The sequence below is a fragment of the Pseudopipra pipra genome, chromosome 2 (genome assembly GCF_036250125.1).
Source record: "Pseudopipra pipra isolate bDixPip1 chromosome 2, bDixPip1.hap1, whole genome shotgun sequence".
In the NCBI taxonomy this organism is placed as follows: Eukaryota; Metazoa; Chordata; class Aves; order Passeriformes; family Pipridae; genus Pseudopipra; species Pseudopipra pipra.
Window position 1 is genome coordinate 56,300,609 of NC_087550.1, and position 23,796 is coordinate 56,324,404.

General features: G+C 37.7%; 2 long non-coding RNA genes across 5 annotated transcripts in view; one reads left to right on the plus strand and one right to left on the minus strand.

The window, feature by feature from the left end:
- The window catches only part of LOC135409694 (uncharacterized), a 40,751-nt gene extending 34,378 nt beyond the window's left edge, over window positions 1–6,373 (minus strand). Inside the window, exon 1 of the long non-coding RNA XR_010428317.1 lies at window positions 6,256–6,373. This is a non-coding gene — a long non-coding RNA (uncharacterized LOC135409694). The remainder of the gene's footprint in view (window positions 1–6,255) is intronic.
- Window positions 1–23,795, plus strand: part of LOC135409696 (uncharacterized) — a 34,981-nt gene extending 11,186 nt beyond the window's left edge. For 2 of the 4 annotated variants that reach the window (XR_010428327.1, XR_010428324.1), the window contains exons 3-4: window positions 7,298–7,453; window positions 7,776–9,500. This is a non-coding gene — a long non-coding RNA (uncharacterized LOC135409696). Of the gene's footprint in view, window positions 1–7,297; window positions 7,454–7,775; window positions 9,501–17,320; window positions 18,719–20,921; window positions 20,985–22,045 lie in introns of those variants that run through there. The other 2 variants (XR_010428326.1, XR_010428325.1) reach the window with 2 other exon arrangements.
- Window position 23,796: the final 1 nt, after the last annotated feature.

A 23,796-nucleotide genomic window follows, 5' to 3' on the forward strand; every position in this document is an offset into this window, starting at 1 on the left:
TCCCCATACTGATCATCTTCCCCTTTCTTTTTCTGTCTTTCTTCCTCCTTTCCACCTGTCTTTGTGATCTCATCAACTTAGCATCTCGGTTGTATTACCCTTCTTATTCTTTGCATTACTTTTCCTTATGATTGCATTTGTCTCATTTTTTGCCCTAATTGTATCTAAAAAAAAGAAGATGTTCGAATGAACTACATTTTACAGTTGCCTTGCATAAGCATGCACTCTGCTTTTCTTGGGAGTTACTAGGGAGTTGCCTTTGGTTTATTTCATAGAATCGTAATCATAGAATGGTCTGGGTTGGAAGGCACCTTAAAGATCATGTAGTTCCAACCTCCTTGCAGTGGACAGAATCACCTTTCACTAGACCAGCTCACTCAGAGGTTCATATTTGACCCTCTATATTTCAAAATTAAAATTTATTTTACTTTGCATGTCTTAAGAATGTATGAAAGCTATGTGTAGGTGTAAACTCCTATAACTAACCATGTATTTATGCTACTGGGGGTAGCATAATACATAGACCTCCTTTGGGATTATGCCATTTGTGATAAACCAAATAAAAAAGATAAGGTTAAAGCTCAGTTCTAAATATATGAACTCTCTAATGGCATTTATTTTCAGACTGAATCACAGAAAATCTTAAGACTAAGCCTGATGCCTGTCTCTTTGTGTAAGTTTCATTTTTACATGCTATTATGAAGATACTTTTAACTGAAAAAAAATACTTGAAGGAATGTCTGAGAAATACCATACATAAATAGCTACACTATTTTGAATGGATGTTTGCTTGGCACTAGTGCTTTTCTTTCTAAAGGGATCTTGGAGACACTTGTGTTTGAAACACTTGTGATTAGAAATTATTTTATCATAAACATACCAGTGTCTCAGGCATAGAAATTTCATTCAGCTAGGGACACACTGCAGAATGGCTTGCACCTGGACTTCATGGCACTGGTCAGATCCCTCTGAATCTAGTGGTTCAGCTAGTTTTCAGTCCACACTACTTTGCACTGATCAATACTTCCTCAGTTTGTCTATGAAGATATTACGTGAGACAGTCTTGAGAGCCTTACCAAAGTAGATATAAGCAACAGCCACTTCTCTCACTCCCACCCAGCTGAACTAGTCCTTTTGTTGTGAAGGCTATAAGGTTGATCAGACATGACTTCCCCTTTGTAAATCCATGCTGGCCAGTCCAGTCACTTTCTTTACTTTAACATGTTTCGAAAAGGTTTCCAGGGCTATTTGCTCCATTGCATTCTCCAAGGCTTAGGTGCAGCTGACCGAATTGTAGTTCTCTGGACCTTACTTGCCTTTCTTGAAGGCAGGGGCGACCTTTGCCTTCTTCAAGCCCCTGAGGAACCTCCTCTGATCATCATGACCTTTCGAAAGTAATTGAGATTGTCATCATGATGACATCAGACAGTTTCCTCAGAATTTGTGGTAGGTGCATCCTGCAAAGACCTCAGTGACTGGAAAAAAGGAAATATCACACCTGTTTTTAAAAAGGGTTAAAAGGAGGACACTGGGAATTACTGGCCTCTCAACTTCACCTCAATATCTACTAAGATAATGGAAGACAATCTCCTGGAAGTTATAACTTCCAAAACATGGAAGTTATGTCAAAATAAGGAAGTCAAAAAGGTCATTAGAAACAGCCAGTTTGGCTTCATCATGGGCAAATTGCGCCTGACAAATATAATGGCCTTCTACGATGGAGTAACTGCATCTGTAGACCAGGGAAGTCATCTATAGATGTCATTTATCTAGACTTTTGTAAGGCCTCTGATATGGTCTCCCACAATATTCTTGCCACTAAACTGAAGATAAGGATTTAATGGAATATGCGTAAGGAATTGCATGGACGCTCATATGCAAAGAATTAAAATCATGGGTTCAATGTCCAGGTGGAAACCAAAAATTAATGGAGTCCCTCAAGGGTTTGTACTGGGACAAATGAAGTATAATATCTTCATCAGTGCAGTTACACACTGTAGTTGAGTGCACCCTCAGCAAGTTTACAGATGACACTCAGCTGAGTGGTGCAGTTGATACATAAAGAATGCCGTCCAGAGGTACCTTGACATTATTGAGGACTGGGTCCATGTGAACCTTGTGAGCTCAACAAGGCCAAGTGAATGGTCCTGCATCTGGGTCAGGGCAATCCCTAGTACCAGCATGAACTGAGGATGAATCGATTGAGAGAAGTCCTGAGGACAAGGATCGGCGAAAAAAAAATTGGTTGTGAGCTGACAATGTTTGTTCGCATCCCAGAAAGCTAACCGTATCCTGGGCTGCATCAAAAGAAATGTGGCCAGTAGGTTGAGGGAGGTGATTTTCCTCCTCTGTTCTGCTCTTGTGAGACCCCACCTGGAGTACTGCATCCAGGTCTGGAGTCCTCAGCAGAGGAAAAACACTCTTAGAGTAGGTCCAGAGGGAGGAGGCTAGATTTATATTAGCCAGAGGGAAGAAAATTTTATGAACATCATGTCCCAAGTTCTGCAGAGTTGCATCCATCCTCAGGTGTTCCAACCAGGTTGAGGTCTCCATTGAGCTGCTCCACATTTGCTTGCTCCCATTTGTGCAAAATGCTGTCCCTTTGAGATCTATTCTAGATTCAGTACTTATGCTGAATGGTGTGTGAACCTCCCTAGTTGGGAGTCAGCTGGAGCAAGAGCTCGATACCCTTTGATCAAGTTGCTGAAAAAGCTCCAAGCTGCCTTCTAAGGATGGGTGTGAAATTACTAAAACTGACTTGAATAAGAAGAAAAGTGGCGTGCTTTTTGCTTCAACATTGATTCAAACACAGCTTGGTGTAAGACCACTCATGTTGTCTACCTAAACAGACTAATTGAAAAATGAAGAAGAGGAAAAGACAGGGCTGATCCATAGGAATTGTAGCTGCTTTAGAAGGGGTGATAGCATTACTTTAGCACTGCTAATCAAAAGTAGTTACGTTGTGATGCAAAAGCACTGCTATCTACAATTTTTGTTAGTTTAGTATGAATTTTGAAAACTTCTTGTCCTTTTATTTTGTATTATTAGTTGTCTTACATGATAGTAACTTTCAATAAATCATTTAGAACAATTAGGCTGATTTTGAATGCTGTTAAATAATGCTTATTTGGTGTTCTCTCTTTACACTTCTGCTCTGCCAGCATTTTAATGTTTATGGAGCAAATGAAGAATTTCAAAACAGTGCCAGAGGGGCACTGTGCTAATTCTTTGAGAGAGAAAATGCTTACAATTTTAGTATGCCTTAAGCACCACTGGTTTATGATAAGGTCTTTGCAGAAGTGTAATAAAGATGATGGCTTAGTTAAACTACTATCAATATACTTGGTTAGAAAATGAAAACCCCAGTCTTTCATGCATTGTATTTAAACGAGTGAATCTTCATCTTCCTTTAAGTAATTACAATGTATACATGAGTGCTCTGTTATGATGGTTTTATTTTTGGTGTAATTGTGTTTAAATATAAAAAATAGGTTTGTTATTAAGAGCCATCTCTCTCTGAAAGAGTTCTGTTCTTAAAAGAGAGTGAATACACATTGGAATGAACAAATACCATTGCAGATATCTTTTTTTAATTCAAGTGTAATTACAAATGCCTATGAACTAAAATGAGTAAAAGCATGTTCTACTAAATAGCTTCATTCTTTTTGAATGGAGTTAATAGTACTCTAAGATGAATATACTATTGGAAAAATAGTCAGGATAAGTAATTTATAAGTTGTTGCAGGTTTTGTGTTCCATTGGATGTTCTTTGCCTATAGGTTTCAGAAAAGGGTGCTAATGGTGTGTGGCACTAATATGGAGAAGGGACTATGTAATTTACTTTCCAGTGAGCACTTTAGCTGCAATAGACCATTTGAAATGTATGCAAGTAGTAACTGAAAAGAGGATACAAGGATTTATTTGACTGTCCAGGAAAGAGGAGTTTGATTATCTTCTTGTGGATCTCTCATCACGTGTGTAAAATATGGATGTAAAGTAATTTGATCAAAGCTGAGCAACGACATGCCAGCAGCACTGTGACAGGGGCTTTAGATATAGCAGTATGTTATGTATCATCATTTTTTCTTTCTGTTAAAACCTAATGGGATGGTATAGCTTTGGATCCCTGCTGATAAGCCCCTGTACGCATCCTGTGTGACAATGTGTATTTTGAGTATGCTGTCCTCCTGTACTATATAAATAAATATTTTCTAGGCAGACATGAGTGTCCTAATTTTTAAAGTTTCCCTTTCCAACAAGAACATTTTTTCAGGATGTAGGATCCACAGTTTCCAATAGAGATGATATGGTGAATGGTGACATTTTTCTCAACTCTGGTAATTTCAATATAGTAAAATGTAGCTATATTGATTTGAATGCTTTAAAAAAACCCCACTCTTGATATAACTAAGATATTCCTGTAGATTGTTATAGATTCTGTCATGGCTCCCTACAATATTTTTAAAGTCACTTACATAGCCAGTTATGAGTTGTCTGTATTCTGATGTTTTCCACAAATGATGTTGGCTCACAGTAATCCATTTATAAGTGTACTGAGCCTTCAGTTCAATGTTATGTTGCTAACAGTTGCACTGGCTCCTCCAAATGTTATCATCTTCCTGACTTTTCTGGTGCCATACCTTTGACCTCCTATTGATTGGGAACGATTCTGCTCTCATGAGGCAACAGCTACTGCTGTTCTCTGGATATTTTCAGGTAGAGTGTTTTTCCACATGACAGTGGACAATATTTTCCTGTAGCAAGATAATTTTTTTCCTCCTCTTATTCAAGGGCTTTGTAAGCCAGAATGACAAAATTAACATCTGAAGAGCTGGGGTTCTTTTTTCAGTGTCTCATTAATCTTGTGAGATAAATGATTGGCAGATTCTGAAGACAGAGTATGTTAAAACAGGGACAGTTATAATGTGACATTAATATAAAATGTAGTAAGAATTTATTTTTTTTAAACATATATATCAAGTGCCATACTGAAGAAGGCAAGTACCATTAGGTTCATTTTACATGCAGAGAAACAGATCAGACAAGTAGTGGGACTGCCCAATTTTGTGCATGAGATGGTAAGGAGTCAAATTCACTTTCCTAATTTTTCATGAGAAAGATAACTCGATGCTTAGCCAGCTCTGCCACAGAATCACAGAATTTCTGAGGTGGGAAGGGACCTCTGGAGTTCAGATAGTCCATCCCTGTGCTCAAACTGGGTCAGCTGCAGCAGTTTGCCCAGGAAGTTTAAACTCACTAGCCATTCTTTGAGACTAGTGTGATCTTCCTGCCTGGAATTCAGTACTTCAAAAGATTAGACTCCACTGTTAGCAATAATTTATACTACGCCACCTCTTCCTATTGCAAACAGATATGGCTAGTTTTAATATTTCTTCCGTGTTTGTCATCTAGGAAAACTCAATGAGCACAGAGTAACAATCAATTAGAAGTAAATAGGTATCTCTGACAGTTTAAAGGAGTCCCAAAGAGGATGACAAGAGATTGGTACAAGACAATAAATAATTTATAGCTGGAGAAAATTAATCAAGAACCCCCAATTCCCTCTGTCCCCACACGCAGGTGCTCAATTACAGTACCTCTAAGAAGAGGCAGGAGACCAATAACCAAGCATCTGTGACATAAATGAATTTAACTATTAGGGAAGAAAGACTTGAAGCATATAAACGCAGTGCAGTAACCAAACCAAATTATAACAGGATGTACATTTGCTTTGTATAATGCCTTTCATTATACTATTTCCCAGAACTATTCTCATAATTAAATAATATAAATGTTATAGAGTATAAGTGAAATACAGTAGCAATAGAGAGATTTTCTAATGGAGGCAGAGAACGCAATCATAAGCTATTTCAAAAAGTGAAAAAAATTAGAAATTCAGAGAAAGATGACCATGAGACTCAGTTTGAGAAACCTGGTCTACTGGGGACTGATGGGCTCCATTTGTCAGAGAAGAGGATCTTCAGTCATAAACTTGGCAAGAGGGTGAAGAGGGCTTTAAATTAAAGTTGCCATGGGATGGGAACATCAGACTATTCCACTTATACCAGTTTGGTGCCAGGGCCGGCAAAAGATGCCCAGAGCCTGGAGAGGGATCACAGGTCAGCAGAACAGCAAAAAGGAATTCCAGCCATTCCAGCCAGCAAGTCAGCTTCATCAGAACCCAATTTAAAAGCCTCTAAGCAAACACATGCAGCACAGGGAATAAACAAGAGAAGTCAGGGAACATGTACACACCTGCAGGGCATGGTGGGATGGCTCCTATAACCTGAATTTTGGAATGGAAGGATACAGGTTCTTTAGGAAGAGCAGGCAGGGGAAACAAGGTGGGGGTGTTGCTGTCTATGTCAATGACGAGCTGGAGTGCACGGAGCTCTGCCTGGGGATCGATGAGGAGCTGACTGAGAGCCTCTGGGTCAGGATTAAAAGGAAGGCAGAGACAGGTGACATCACAGTGGGGGTCTGCTACAGACTGCCCTATAAGGAAGACTGAGTGGATGAGGGCCTTTACAGACAGGCATGAGCAGGCGCATGTTCACAAGTCCTGGTCCTCATGGAGGTCTTCAACCATGTCTGTTGAAGGGACAGCATGAGGGGGCATATGTAATCCAGGAGGTTCCTGGAATGCATTGATGAAAACTTCTACTCCAAAAATGATAACTTCCTTCTCCAAGTGACAGAGGATCCATTAAGGAGAGGTGCTGTGCTGGACCTTATTCTAACCAACAAGGAGGTGCTGGTGGGGAATGTGAAGCTCAAGGGCAACCTGGGCTGCCGTGACCATGAAGTGGTGGAGTTGGAGATCCTTTAAGACCCCCTCCAAACCAAACCATTCTAAGATTCTGTAAAGAGTTAGTACATTGCACCTTTGTATTGGACCATTAAAATGGACGGAAATCATTGCATTGTCCTCAATGGAAGCAATATAACTCCAAAGGAGTTTGTCAAAGATAGTAGAAGCATGGATGGAGAAGAGTAAAACCAAAAACAATGACAGTGATTGTTCAGTAGAGGGAACAGGAAGAGGAGTAAATAGATATATGAGATCCCCAAAGAATTTTGGAAATAGTTGCCTGTCTCAATACAGGTTTTCTTCATTTTGATGCCTGCATAATGCAGATGAAATAAGTGAGTTGAATTAACAGACCTATCCCAGTTTAAAGCACAGAAGGGACTCAACAGTACAGTTCAAAATGGTTCCTAAAATGACTGTTGATTCTTATACATGTAGGAATAGTCCTTTCTATTCCATTTTTACCTCTTCTGTTTTATAAAGCAGTAGTGCATGAATCCACCTGGAACATTGCTTGTGAGTTTTGAGACTCCCAGGGCTAATTCAGTGGGTTGCTCATCTGATTCCTTCAATATTAAACACACAGTTTGGTTGCTGCTACTGCTATAGAAGACCATTTCTGTTTGACTCCTGACAAATGAGGTAGGTAATAGAGTATGTAACATAGTTGTATTTACTCACCTATTTTGATTTCTTTTTTACAATTGACTAAGGAATAAGCTAGTCATAACTATTTTTTTTAATGTATCACTTTTATATAGACATACATTTATGTAATGAAACTCAAAGCTTATTTTCTAATTTCTTTAAATGATGCTACTTATGATTCTATTTCAATATTATTTAAAAATATTTCAATATTCTTTAAAAACATTCCATAAGATTTAGTGATCTGTCATTTTACTTTGCATTGGTATTTCTCTGTCCAAAATAGTTTTTCCTACTCTTCCCTTTTTTAACTTAGTAATCACATGGAGGTGGACAATTCTCTTGTCTGGTAAGATATAATTCTTTTTCATTTCTTTCTAAGGATCCTAGAATGAATCATCCCTCTCTCTTCTCATTACACTTATAAAACTATTATTTTCTTTTTACACAAAATGGGGCCTTAGTTGTCATCAAAACCTTACTATTGTACTGATGTATTTAAGAAATTTATTTCTACACTATTCAGTTCCTGAGTCCAACTAACAGATTAATTTGAATGAAAAAGGGTTATGATCTGTAGCTGATGAAGTTACAAGACCCAATACTTTATTGTTTGACACAAATGATAGTCAAATAAAAAACATACAGAAAAGGGATAAACTATTATCAGAACAGATTTTTTTTGGGGAATGCAAGTGAGCACATGGGATGAGATTCAGCAGTCATAGGTCTCCTACGGTAGTAGATTTCATGTCCGCAAGCAGATTCTAGATGACTAACAGTATTTTATTAAATGCACTTTCACTGAACTTGTGATTATTTTGTAAAGGTATTTTTAAATATATTTTATGTGTAATAGGAACTTCAGAATGTTACTTAACAGTGTCCACACCTCCTTTACTCTTACTTTTCCAGGATAATTATTTTTTACCTGGTTTTGTAATGTCAATAATATTTCTTTTTCTGAATGATACATAACTGTCATAATTCAGAATGTGAATCTACTTATATTGCATTTGTTTCATTTAAATTATATTTTTAATTTTTTTAATCCTTTCTGTTGCTCTGTGTAAATTTGCTATACATTGAAAAATATGTAATTTCACAGAGAAACCATTTTTATCCAGTTAACTGTAGATCAATTTTGCTGATTTCAGTTAAATGAAAATAATATTTTAATTTTATCTGGCTTTTTCAAGCAATGTTTCAATGCCACTCGAATATGAAATTAAGAACTGCTTATATGTAGATTCTAAATGGCTGTTTAGCTACAGATTTTTTTGCCCGTGAGAACCTTTCAAAATGAGTCTTTAAAGGTCAGTTTCAAGGGTACTAGGGACCCTAAACAAGACTCAGGAAGTTTCAAAAAAATATGTGTATGGTTTTAAGTGTGGGTCCAGGCCCTTTGCCAAATACATATGGTTCCATTTTTTGAGTGATTCTGAAAAGCAGTAGAAGTGTTCTTGACATTTCATTCCTCTTCTTGCAGCAGTCCTGGGCCTGGGGATGATGTGGCCCTGAATTTGTCAGTTTCAAGTCTGTTTTACATGCATTTTCCAAAAGGTTCTTGGGGTGATGCCTTATGGTGAATATGGGGCAGATAAGTCTGTTTGGGCTATTTTGTACAGCTGAATACCATATGCTTCAGGTGGCTTTGATGCGTATGGAACTGATCAATAGGGACTTTAGGACTCATTTTAAGTCATATAGAGTGTAATGGATTTAAACTGTATGGGCTGCTTGCCAAGGAACATGCATTATCCTCCCTGTGAACCTGCTCTCTGCTGAGCAGTGCAAATGTACACTACAGCCAGGATTACTATGTAAAGAAATCTTTGCTTAGTATCTGACTATATGTAAAAATGTTTAAAATTCAGTGTTCATGTCCAGCCTGAAATGTCCTTATTATTATAATTTCTTCTTTTTGTGCATACCCAGAACTGCTTAGGCTAAGATTATCCACCTACACCTTATTGGGATCTAGAATGTAGGAACTCAGTGAAGTTGAATTAAGCATATAATAAAATGCTGCTGAATCTGCTTTCTTTTTAAAATCTAACTGGAATAATTTTTTCCTTCCCACCTCACTTTTCTCTCTGGTAGGTAGGGCAATCACTGAAAAAATAGAGGATCACAGTCTTTCTGATCTTTCTAACATAAAGGAGATGAAACCCAGTATTGCCACTTGCTGGGCGTGTCACTTAAAAACTCAATTTACAGAGTGTGCAACAAAGTGTGAGTCAGGTGGAGATATACGGAGATATAGACCCATGATCCTGTTGATGCAGTCCTGTTGACTGCAGAACTGTAGGAGATGTACAGGATCAGGAAAAGCACTCTAAGGAAGAATAGCTCCACAGTACAGTTGTTGAACCAGGGGATCATAAGTGATTATTTTCTGCCAGCTTTTGTTTATGTGTGGATGTTGTGGTTTAAGCCCAGCTGGCAACTAAGCCCCACGTGGCCACTCGCTCACTCCCCTGCCAGTAGGATCAAGGAGAGAATTGGAAGGGTAAAATCTAGAAAACTTGTAGGTTGATATAAAGACAGTTTAATTGGGAAAGCAAAAGCCATGCATGCAAGCAAAGCAAAACAAGGAATTAATTTACTTCTTTCCATGGGCAGGCAGGTGTTCAGCCATTTCCAGGACAGCAGGGCCCATCATGCACAACACCGACTTGGGAAGACAAGCGCCATCAATCTAAACATCCCATCCATCCTCCTTCTTCCCTCAGCCTTAAATACTGAGCATGATATCATATGGTGTAGAATATCCCTTCGGTCATCTGAGGCCAGCTGTCTCTTCCCAGCTTCCCATGCACCTCCAACTTCCTTGCCAGCATGGCAGTGCAAAAAGCGGAAAAGGCCTTGGCTCTGTGTAAGCACTGCTCAGAGATAATAAAAACATCTCTATTATCCTTACTGTGTTCAGCACAAATCCGAAACAGAGCCCCATATTAACCACTGTAAAAAAAATTAACTCTACCTCAGCCAAAACCAGCACAGTGGAATAGTCATCAGGCAAACCCACAAACAATTCTGAATGAAGAAAAGAGAATTCATTGGGGTGGGAGAGCTTAACCATATGTTTTTCTCATGAAAAGCACAATTTATTCTTCCAAAATGTAAATGTACCTTAAACCCTATCCAGGATATCTCATTCTTTGAAAAAGCAATTATTGCAGTCTAGATCCAGGAATGAATTTCAGACATGAATCTAAAATGAAGAATGATGCCTAGGTTTTTGGGATCAAGTTCCAGACACAGCATTGAATTCCAGGCAAGTTTAATGATCAACACTTCCTCAGGTCTTATTTTTGGCTTCCTTTTCATCATATGGGTTTATTTTTATTACCCTTCTGAGATGATCTACATGCCTTGTACATAGGTTGTATATGCTTAGCTCTGAGATTTTTATTTCATTCTGGGAACCATGCATAAAATTAAATGTTACAGTGTATCTACATTAGATAGGGACTTAAGTCTGTTATTGCATCAGGTTGTAATAACATGGGTTATGACACAAAAGAAGAGTTATAGAAGAGACTGTCCACACTATTATGTGGAGGTAGACAATGTCCCTTTTTTTGTGAGGGTGATTCATAATATCTAGGTTGGTGTTTTAAAGCTATTGAATTACAGTTTGACTCATTTGCTTGATAGAATATATGTTTCTGATCTGATTACGACACAGGTTCTATTCTGAGAGCTATTCTGTCACCTCTTCAACATTTCTCATCAGCTAATAAATTTTATTTCTTGATTAAATTATATGATTCAACAACACATATCCATAATTTTCCTATAGAAATTCTAGAATTAGTACTAGGTGTAGTTTTTTCCATTTACTTGGTATCTTTGAGTTGTCCCATGTTATCAATTTTTGTCTTATACCACCACAAAATAGTACAATTTTTCTTTCTCTGGTGGATAATTTCTATATTTTTCTTTTTTCTTAGTCTACAATCAGATCGTGGATATTATGCCAGAGTTTCTTTTGCACTTGCTTTAGTATCTGGAAAAAGAGCTTACAAAAGTGATAGGACCCTAGGCAGCCAGGGCCATGGGGTAGAACTGGTCCATTCTTTCTATAGAGGAAACTGAAACAAAGCATAGTCAATCTTTTTATCTTTCAGTCTTTAAAGTTGTGTTTTGTAAGAAATATAACAAACAAAAAATGCCAAAATGAAATCACACTAGAAAACGAGGTCTTGCTTTTCAGCCAGCAACACAAATTGAGCAATTTCTATAACATCTGGATCCTACTTGTTCGCCTCCACTTTAAGTTTGTTCCTTATTTTTCTTTTAAGTCTCTTGGCTTTATTCATATTTAAAATCCTAAATTTTCTGTGCCTTTCTCTGCCTGAGTCACTGTTGTATTGGGTGTTGTACAAAACCTGTATATGGCCAGGTTTTGGTAGCTGGGGGGCTACAGGGGTGGCTTCTGTGAGAAGCTACCAGAAGGTTCCCCCACGGCTGGTAGAGCCAATGCCAGCCAACTCCAGGATGGACCCACTGCTGACCAAGGCCAAGCCAGTCAGGAATGATGGTAACACTTCTGTGATAACATATTTAAGAAGGGAAAAACCCCATTATTGTGCAAAAGTAATTGCAAGCAGAGAAGAGCAGAGTGAGAATGCGCGAAAGGAACAACTATGCATATACCAAGGCCAGTGGAGAAGGAAGGGTAGGAGATGCTTCACGTGCTGGAGCTGAGGTTCCCCTGCAGCCTGTGGTGCAGACCATGGTGAGCCAACTGTGGCCCTGCAGTTCATGAAGGTCTACAGGAGTGCAGAGATCCATCTGCAGCCGTGGAGGAGACCCATGCTGGACCCGGTGGATGCCCAGAAGGAGGCTGTGAACATATGGGAAGCCAGTGCTGGAGCAGGCTCCTGGCAGGGACCTGCTGAGCCATGGAGCGAGAAGCTCATGCTGGAACAGGTTTCTGTAAGACCCCAGTCCTGAAGCCCAACTGTTTAACTGGGAGTATTACTTTTAAAAGATATTCAAGACTCCAAAACTTCATCCACTGAAACTGTGCAGAGCTTTTGGTTCTTTAATACCTAGAGATAGCATAAAGAGAGAATGCTGCACACATTTTCCCGGGAGATACTTTTACAGTTAACTTTAGGGAGAAAATAAGAGATCTTGGCAGAAGTTTAAAAGGGGTAACATACAATCAAGGTAGAGCATTCCATGAAGCACTGACACAGGACTCGCCAATGCACACAACTTAGTGAAATCCAACCCCCTGGTTTTAAGTTAGCCAAAATATTAAGTAAGAAAAGAGATTAAAAGAATAAATAAAGAAAAGAGATTAAGAGAAGAAAAAGGACTAAAGAAAGAGAAGAAGAGAGATTGATAAGACAGGAGAATAAGAGAAAAATAGATTATTAAATAGCTACCACCAAGTAGTTTAGCTTCACATGGTGGAGGCTGGTCTCAGGAGAGCAAAAACAAATAAAGCCCCTGTGTTCCTGTATTTATGTGCTTTGGCCACCTGTGGCCACCCTTCCCAGGTGGGATTTCTGGCTCACTGACCATGCAGTGCCTCCGGGCCAGAGTGAGGCATGGTGTAGCCAAGCAGAGGCTGAGTTGGGTGTTCCAGGGGGCATGGTGTGGGAGGGATCCCTTGACAGACAGCTGCTACTGCAGAGCCTGCCGTGTGGGCTCGGGGCTGCCATATGGGATACGGCCTGGCCCTTCCACACTCACACACACTTGGGCTGGTTCTGATGCAATAATTAAATACTGTTCCAGTATCTCACAATTTCCTGGTAGGACTTGTGGACTGGTAGGACTAGCTGCTCCACGCTGGAGCAGCCTGTGCCTGAAGGACTGCATGCCGTGGAAAAGCAACCCACCTCGGAGCAGTTCATGGAGAACTGTTGCCCATGGGATGGACTCACATTGTAGAAGTTCATGGAGGACTGTTTCTTGTGGAAGGGACCTCATGCTGGAGTAGGGGAAGGACTTCTCTCCCTGAGCAGTATCAGGAACAACCTGTAATGAACTGACTGTAACTCCCATTCCCCATCTCCCTGCACTACTGTGGGTAGGGTATGATGACTTGGGAAGGAGGGAGAGGTGGGGGGAGGATATTTTTGAGATTTATTTTACTTCTCAATATCCTGCTCTGATTTTTTTGATAATAAATTCAATTTCCAGTTTGAATCTGTTTTCCCTGTGACAATATTTGGTGAGTGATCTCTCTCTGCCCTTAAATCAGGAACCTTTGTTATATTTTCTCTCCCCAGTCTAGCTGAGAAGGGGAGTGATAGAGCAGCTTTGGTAGGTGTCTGGCATCCAACCAGGATCAACCCATTACAACTGTGTATTTCATATTTTTCTTCCAGTGGAGCTTGCTCAGTTGTTCTTGAGAAAAGGCCAAGTCTTCTGGGGCAGGAGTCGATCTAGTCCAGAGTAAAACAGGCATTATAAGGCACAAAGGAAAATTTCTTTCCTTAGCTCCAGTACTTCAAGTTTTAAAAAGTATCATAATGCCTACACAGCAATTTATAGCAAATTACTAACATAAATATTCTTTTTGTTACAACTCACACACATCTACAAATCTAGTACATGCTCATTTGCTTGAATTCTGATAATTTGTGGAAAATAACTTAGATATTAAATTAGTCCTATGGTATGCACAATTTTATTTTTTTTTTTTTTTGCCAGAAAATTATCTAGAAATTGTCTTACATTTTCATTTGTGAAAGAAGACTGAAAAGATATGGTCTACAAAGAAGGAATTTTTCCAAATTAAGATAAAAATACTAAAAAAGGAATTTCTATAGGGAGAAAGAATTCTGCTCTCAAAAATATTTGGTTTTTATTTGTTTTGCCTTTTTTTTTTTTTAATCTGGATAAACAGCGTTATCTGTATGTAGGAACATTTCTTTTTGTTTGACAAAACTTTGTAATTGTATACTCAGGTCTGTTGTCACAATAGCAAGTGTATGTTGTAGCTATTCTATATATAGTATCAGTATTCAGTAGTGTGGTCCAGTATTTTCAAAATGAGTAACTATTTGGATATCACAGACCCTCTGCTTTCCTACTTAAGAAAATGAAAACTGAATTTTTAAAATGACTTGACTCCAGTGTTCTCAAAAATGGTATTTCCTTAAATTATGTCATCTAAAGAGCAATGTCCCTTAGCAGAAATAGAAACTTTTGAAAGTCTTAGACATGTTGACCAAACCATGGAGTAAGGGATAAATTTAAAAATTTAATTTTTTTTGCCGCAACTGGTTACAGAAGCAATTTTCTGCCATTTTTTTTTTTTTTTTTTTCTGTGTCCTTATGTTTATGAATGTATCTTGTACTAGTGCAAGTGTAACACCAAGAGGGTATTCTGGATACAATCTGGCCACAGAAACCTAGCCATTGCACAATGTTGATACAAAGCTAATAGGCATGATCACCTATATTGAAGAAAAATGGCTAGACATAGATTTGTAGTGGAAAAGACTGAATAATGTGCTCTGCTCTGTGATCTTTCTGGGGAAAGCAGGATACCTGTTAATCGGAGCACCGTAATCCAGTTTCTGTTGTATACTTACTTACAGATTCCTCCAGCATCAGCAAGAATAGCTGAATAGCATTTATGGGTTTCTCACCCTGTTACTTCTCCCAGCACTCATTTCTTCTTATCACCAACTTCTATGTGTCCTGGCCTCTCTATAATGCAGATAAATAAATTATCCTTACCTATGGCATACTGTAGCTGTTCAAGGAGATACATTTTCTGCCATCAAGACAGCATCATCCTTAGATGTAACATACACACAGTAATCTTGCAGCATAAAGCTACAGATGTTTTACAGAAACTATGGAGCTGGATTAATTTTTCCCCCTTCTAAATCAGATAACACCTCACCAGGGAAGTCATTATAATTGAGGGACTGCTCTAAACCCAAGTTTTATTACCTCACCTTGCTGATTCACTCCATCTCTGCCATCAGTATGGTGGATCAGTGATGTTTTGTCCAGTTTTTTGATTCCTGATGGTATGATTGAAACTCAAAGGTTGTTTTGAGAAGGAGAAAAGCAAAGGAAATTTTACTGAGTTTTGGGAAAGGCTAGATTCCAAAATGTTGGAGTTTTATGAAAGTTTTTTTTTCTTGAAGTATGGATAGGCAAGATGTCAAAATATGCTCCAGAGCATCCTACATTTGTGCAAATAAAAATATGAGGATCTTGACATGAATTACAAAGTAGGGATTTTAGAATTCAAACACACATCCAGCTTTGCAGACGGACTCCAAAGTATGATGGGACTAGCTCAAATCCCCAGGATATATTGTATGAACTTTGCAAGGGGAACTACGCCCAGATCTGGATTTGAGTTTAGCAGGTGGAGAGCATTTGTATTTTGAAATCACATTACCATGAGTGTACAGGGTGCGTGTGAGAGTGGAATGCTTGATGAGTGTTGCCATCACCCTGAAACAAAATATATTTTATAAACCTGTGTGCTCAAAGGAAAACTTGGCAGGTGGCACCCTAATGGGAGTTTGAACCCGCACAAATTTGCCACCTCTAACTTCCACACTGTTTGCAAAAACAAACTGACAGACATGACTGTCTTTTCTTGACATAGTTTTAAAGCAGGGCATTGTTTCAGAGTGCATTAGCATACACATGCAATGGCAAGACAAGCTTGATTTAAAGTTTTTTTTTGTTTCTAGGTTTTTGGGTTTTGTTTGTGTGATATTTTTTCTACTTTTCTTTTTGTCACTGATGGAGCAGAACCTGCTCCTGCTCATCATTCTTTTTTAATCTAGCCCAGGGATGAAACACACAACTGGGGCAAGCTTGGCAGTTGAAGGATCCAGATGCTAAACTCCAGGATTAATTTCTCTAGCAGAGGCAACTGGGAGTCAGATCCTCTCCCTTTCCTAGCAGCTTGGTTTAACCCCCAGCAATCCAAAAGGCTCATTTTTGTGTTAGACAAGGAGTTTAGTTCTCCTGGAAGGTATAGGACTGCCAGATTAACTTTGTCAAATGAAGGAATTTGTATCAGTGCCTTGATTTTTCCAGCGATGGGAGCTCAGCCATTGAAGATTTCTGTATGTGCTAATGATGCTTTTGTTTGGTACCTTCCTCGGAACGTGACAAAAGAAGGAAGCTGACATTAGCAAGTGAGGACAACGAAGGTGAAGGGTAAAAATCAGTAGTGATATAGTGGCACTAAAACAGGGAATGCAATTGTGATACATGAAGAGAGAAAAATCAAAGTAGCTTAATTCATGTGGAAATGTAAAATCAGTTAAAAATACATCAGATTAGCATCACTTAACCTTAAACTGTTACCTTTTTGTTTGTGTGGTTGGGTGGTTGCTTGGATTTTGGTTTCTGTGTTTTTGGGTTTTTTTTGTTTGTTTTGATTTTTATTTTGTTTGCTTGTTTTGTTTAAAAGTGACTTTCTTTTATACTTGATGTCAGGGAAACAGAACAGCAGAACAAAGAAATCTTGTATTCTTCCAGTAAACCTTTTCCCTTGTAGCAGAAGTACTTGATGAAAAATAAGTCCTGAATACGAAGGTACACTACACCCTAAGTGACAAGCAGGTCATTCCACAAAAATATTAGGGAAAAAATTCAGATGAAAGAGAAATAAAGTGTAAGTAGCACAGAAAAATACAATACAGTGAATGCTCAACCTCACATTTGAAAACAGTTCTTTTTTTATGACTGTATGTAAACTAATAGCATGCATTTTTATATCACATCAACTACTGGTTAAAAAAAAAAAAGCCCCAAATACAGTATGCATCTCAAGACCAGATAAGTTTATGTTTAAATATTTTTCCTCTTCCTGCTAATGGGTCTGTCAAATCCATTTTGCAATAGATACTGATGACTTTAAAAGAAGAAATTTATCAAGCTCTGTGGAACACTGGGAAAAACTGGAAGTGAAAAATGAAAATTAAACTCCACAATCAACATTTTCAGCACGCAGACAGAAGGTGATCTTAAAGGTTACATTTATTTTAAAGATTTATTCTGTTGCTTCTAATAGCACTCTTGACCAAACGAGCATCAGAAGTGCTCTGTGGGAGAGGAGTTAGAATGCAGCTCTGGCAGAGTTGCTACCTTTTGGGATTTCTCCTTTGCTTTCCTAGATGAGCACATTCTATCCAGAGCACAGAAGTAAATCCATTATCCTGAAGGCAATAAATGAGCTTATGCTCATTGTTTCCACATTTGTGCTGTATGCACACAGCCAAGGTCAGATGGATTTTATTTAACACATGATAATTAAGTGTATGCAGTGTAAGTAGTGTCTCTGCTTATGTGTTGATCTGAAAAGTGATCGTAGAGTTTTTTGACTGCAGTCAAGCTCTAATATGACCTATGGTTCATTGGTGGGAGCACAGGTCTTAGAGTTGTTCGTGAGCAAATCAATTACATGCCCCTGATTAGAGAATTTTGGAGTATGGCTTTGGTCAAGGCCTTGTCAAGTGACATAGACCCAAGAAATGATGGATCAGCAGAGGGATTAAACTCTAGTCTAAAGAAATACATTGATGTCTCTAGGGATATTCAAACCTTTATTCCAATAAAGGAAAAGTCAGCAGTATTATATATATGAAAAAACCATGAATAGTCTCTATAACCTGTGTTCATGTCACCTTGTAAAATTAGAATTTTCTTGCCTGGAAGCAAATAGGCTGTAAAGTGCTATTAAGTCACCTGACAGCATTTCTCATGCCTCCCCCACCACCACTGTTCATTATGTGTGAGATCCTGGTTCCATTGAAAACAAAGATAAAATTCCCACTGAGTCTCTTGGGGCCGTGGTTACAGGGTTTTGCCTTACAAACAAATTTGATTTGATTTGGAGTAGATGTGAGTCTTTGCAGATTCGGTTGAATAGGAAAAGCTCCAACTCTTTTCATTGAAAGGAGTTTAACAGTTAAATACAGAATTACAGAATGGATAAGTTTGGAAGGGATCACAGTGGGTCATAAGGTCCAACCTCCCTGCTCAAGTAGGGTCATCCTAGTGCACATTGCACAGGATTTTGTTCATGTGGTTCTTGATATCTCCAAGGAAGGAAACTCCCCAACCTCTCTGGGCAATCTGTTCTAGTGTGCCGTTACCCAAACAGTAAGAAGTTCTTTACTGAAGGTGAAAATTCCTGTGCATCAGTTTCTGCCCATTGCCCCTTATCCTATTGCTTGGCACCATGAAGAAGACCCTGGCTCCATCCTCTTGACACCCCTCCTTCAGATACTTACTTACTTTCCTGAGAGTGGAAAGGATCTTTCCTTTTCCCTTCTGGACTTTTATTGGAGGGAGAAGAGATTGATCCATTGTAAAAACTGCTTTATCATAGGAGAGATAGTTAAGATTATGTATATACTGTATTATAATATTTATTTGTGTAGTCATTGTAATATAATTCCCTTCCCCCCATATTGAGTCTTGTGTTGTGTCTGGAAAACCCATCTCACACTGGGGTGAGATGTGGGAGGGGGGCTTGGACTCAGGAATTGGATTTTGGTGGTCTCAAGCTACGAAAAAACTATTGATACTCACATCAGTTTTCACTTTAATGCATCCTATTAATAGTGTCAGAGAAATTGGAGAGAATATAACATCTCAGAAAGAATATTATTCTTAAGGAGCTGACTTCTGCCAAATAAAACAAAAAAAATCCATGTCACTTTTAAAGTACCAGTTTTGGAGTTTGGAACAGGAGGCATGAATTTATTGTGAATGGTTCAGCATGTCAGAATAGTGCATTATTCCACATATTTGAATTACTGAAGTAAGTATTTAGCAGTGTGGTTCATAGAAAAAGGACATAGTTGGAGATATCACAAGAGAATTATTTAATTTAGTCATATATTTTTTAATATAAGAATTTGGAGGTATGTTCATTTATCATGTCATTAAAGCATATAATCTCATTGTTCAATTTAGCATTAGAGATAGCATGTTGTCTCTAAACAATGCTGATATTATGCTTTTATTCATTTATATGGGTACTACTGATATCCTTGTTTGTCACATTAGTACTGTGAAAGACTCTGTAGATCAATTTAATTTTCAGTAATACCTTGCTAAAAAAAACCTCCTAAAATATGATTAATCCATGGGATCCTATAAAAGCTGTAGGAACTCTTCTTGAAAAACATAAATTACTTCTTTAATCCAAATGCAAAATCAAATTGTTTTGAATAAAGGAACATACAGAGCAGCAGAAAACATACCAGTCATTTTTCATTAAAATACTGTAAAATTCTATACCAAACTAACAGATATTTATCTTATCATATTCATGTCTGTTCCTAAAATATTTGAGGATCTCAACAAGATTTTGAATTAGATGGTTGCAGATATGAGGCTATGTCTTGCTGTTTGGAAAACAGTTCATCTGACAAAGCAGTTATCCTAGGCTATATTGAAGAATTGGAAGGTATGGTGACAAAACAGATTTGGAAGGTATGGCAGCAAAACATGAATAAGTAAGTCTTATTTTTCTCACAGGAAACCTTACACAACATTTATGTGGTTGTTCAGTTGGTTTTTCTAAGATTTTGTAATATTCTGTACAGAACACCAAATAATCTTTCCTTTTAAGAGTTTTACCAAAATGTGAAATTGTTTCTAGCCAATAAAATTATATATTCAAGTGTGGCATCTAGAAACTCGAGGCAGCAGCCTAAGAGATGAAAAAAATTTGGAAGATTTATCACTTTTTTTTTTTTCAGTTTTATATTCCAGAAATTGAAAGTGCCTTTGGGTATAAGTTTTAACAGAACTCTTCTTACTGACTTGCACCTGAGAGAAATTGTCAGTGAAAAATGTTAACTTATGAATTATTTCTGAGCAAATAATTACAGTGCAGCTCCCTCTGAAAAAAATGGGTTTTATTTGGATTTTGGTAGACCGTGTCTCCCTTTTGGTTAGTCAAGTGCTGTTAAACCCTGTTTTGAATTCTGTATGCTCTAAAAATTAATTTCTTCTTTAATTCTCTTGAAATATGGAATCAGATGTGGAATGTGAAAGTAAAAGTATGTAAGATATGTGTGATATGTTTTACTTAATAAAGAAACATAAGGCCAACCAATGTGACAGCAGTCAAGGTGTTTTCTTTGCCTGTTGAGTCTTGACACCATCTCTCTGCACAACATACTTCAGTAAAATTTTTAATTCAATCTTGAGTTGAAAATTTTGCAGCAGAGATTGTGTCCTCATAGATGGGGTTTGTTTTTCCAGAAATCTAAAGTGATGAAGTAAATAAAATTATTATTTATAAGGATGTTGCTATGTTTTATTCTCTATACAAATAATAATCTATAGGAAACAATGAATAAGATCTAGTCAGAAGAAAAACTGACATCAAACCCAGGCTGATATATGTTCAACCATTGCCAAAATATTATTTTGATTTCTGTGCACATGTTTGTGTCACTATGTTCTTTTTTTGTGTCACTATTAGGGTATTTGTATTCCAGTAGTGCCATTTCTGAGGAGCAAATAAGTGCCTGAAAAATCAGGAATGGTTAGTATTCTTATTTTTAACAAACTCCATATATTATTCCACATAAGGTTGTTTAGCAAAATTATATATAATTTTATTAAGTGTCAAGTTAAACTAGTAGATGTTAAGTGTATGTGGCAAAAAAATCCAAAGGTAAACCTTTTCACTGACAGAGGCAGCTTTGTCCTAATGACAACTCTCATATATGGCTCTGTTAAAAAAAACAGGTTTTGGTCTGCCTTCCCCTCACTCCTGCATTTCCGATTGCCATGCCTGTTTCACAACCACTTCACGTCCATAGCCAATAGTTATCCTACTGTCAAATGAATTACGTTCTTTCCCTATTGTCCTTCCAAAATGATAGAATCCTAGTTGATAGTAAAAGTATTGTTATTAATCCCAAATTGCAAGACTTTCTGCTCTATACAATTATTATTTTTTAGTATGTTTATGGTATCAAATTCTTTATTTAAGTCTCCATTGGTCATTTCTCCCTCATTTAATTTACCTACTATTCACTTAAGAAAAAAAAATCATCTTAAAAAAACATCAAGGCAGCCTGTTAGCCTGGCCATCACAATTTTTATGAACTCACAGGGTTTTTTACGTTATTATCTGTTTACTTTTGTCTTAACTCATTCTTTCCTTCAAATTACTTGTAAATCATTGCATGACAATAAGTGTCCAAATACTACTTTTATTTTCATAACTGCGGTGGTACTATATGGACTAAAACTAGCAATTACACTCAGCTGAAACACTTGGAATTACCTGAGATATCATATAATTTTTCTGAAAATGGATCATAGTGTCCTCCAGCTTGAGTACACTGAATATCTACTGAGATTTTTTTGCACCTTATTTATGGTAATTTACACTTGTAGACCCTGATTTCTATAAGGCAGCTTACCTCTTCGAATATGCTTAATGCCATCAAATTTACTAAAAACTATTTGTTTTAATATCCTTTGAAAGATCTAATTTATCTTGACTTTTGCAGTTCTCACTCCTTCTCTAAACATAGTTATCTGGAACACAGAACTTTCACTACTGATTAACCCCTTTTTTTCCTTTTTTTGCAGCTTTACTCTTTTTCTCACTTTTCAAGACACTATTTTCATCCACTTACATTTGAGGCCCTTTCCTCCAAGTTTTCTCTACTTTGTAATGAAAATTGAAGAAAATTCCTGTGCTTCTGATTTAGATTCTAAGTCTCTGCCACATTCAATTCAACTTTTGCAAGTTTTCTCTTTTGAATTTAAAACCTTAATTATAGAGTTTCTTTTATTTGGTTCACCTTCATTCAGCTGAGTCACTCACAACCACTTCATCCAACATCATGTCACTAACAACAACTTGATAAAGAGTTTTTAATAGTAGTGCCCCATAGAAGTCTCTATTATCATAAATTCCTATTACAAAAACACAATTAATACAAATTCACATAAATTTATCAGAAATTGACAGCCAGTCCTTTTATATATAATAATAGCTGACCAGCTACATTTCTACCTATAATGCAAAACTGATCTATTTCCTGTTTGTAGGAATGACCTGGGAAAAAAAACAAATTCCAACCAAGAAAACCCCAAAACAAACCCAAACAAGCCCTCACTGTAAATAACCACTGGTGAGGTCTGGGGAGGATACAGTAACTGAAGGAAAGCAGACACCTAATAGTGAAGAGAATGGATTTCTACCTCTACACTACCTCAACTGTCTAGGCAGACTGGCATAAAAAATAATATGTCTTTTATCTTTGTGCAATTTAATATTTAGAAGAAAATAATATAGTCAAAAAAACAAAGAAAAAAATCCATGAAAGAAGAGACTGAATTACTTATGATCTGGGACCAGATCTTAGCTTGAGTCCTCTATCTCAAAACTGACAGAAATGAAGGATCATTCTGAGTGTTGCTATAATCCAATGTCAATTATTCCATAAAAAATTGTAACTGCTTCAACATAAAAGAGAAATCCAAAATATACATAGGAGATGGATTTACAGGATGTAAGTTTCATATATAATGAAAGCTCAAAAAATTGACCTGTTATTAAGATTGTAGAGATATTTCCTTCTCCACTGGCTGAATTTTCAAAGGTAAGATGGGCTTGGAAATGTAACAGCAGGAGACAGGTATTCAGGCTGCTGAATACCCTGTTTAGATGTGCAATTTGGACTGAGAAAGTTTGCTGCTTTCAAATAGAAGTGAGACGGGCAGTCCAGTGGTAGCCTGGTTTCAGATGTAAAATATAGAACTCATAGCCCACCATCTTTCCATCTTAATGTGCTGGTTTTAAAAAATCATCAGAGAAAAGTTAAGACTGCTTGAGCTGCTCCCTTATGATAGTGGAGGGGGAAAACAAAGAAAACAAGACTGTGAGAGGTTAAAAATGTTCATCCCAATTTTACTGAGGTAAAACTTGCAAATAACAAAACAATACAGAGGAAAATGGTTTAACCATAAAAACCAAAAAAGGCAAAATGTTACCTGGCCCCTGACCCCTAGGGTAAAACAAAAATGGCTCCTGTTCCTGTGCTGCACACCACAAGGCCTGGAAGAACAAAGAAAGTACTGTGGCAAACAAGTTTTTTGCAATTTAATGCCCTCCCTGGGCACGGGGAAAGACAATGGGGAACAGGGGCAAAGCAAAAAAGACCCTCAAAGACTATTTTATCTGAAAGGATTTATGCTGCTGAGATGCTGGTGTGGGTCTCAGCATAGTGGTGGTGTGGATGCAGGAGGTTCTTTGTTCCCTGCCGCACAGCTTCCTCCAGCACTGGCACTACTCTGCTCATCTCTACTGGGGTTTTGGGCTCTGTGAGGCTTGG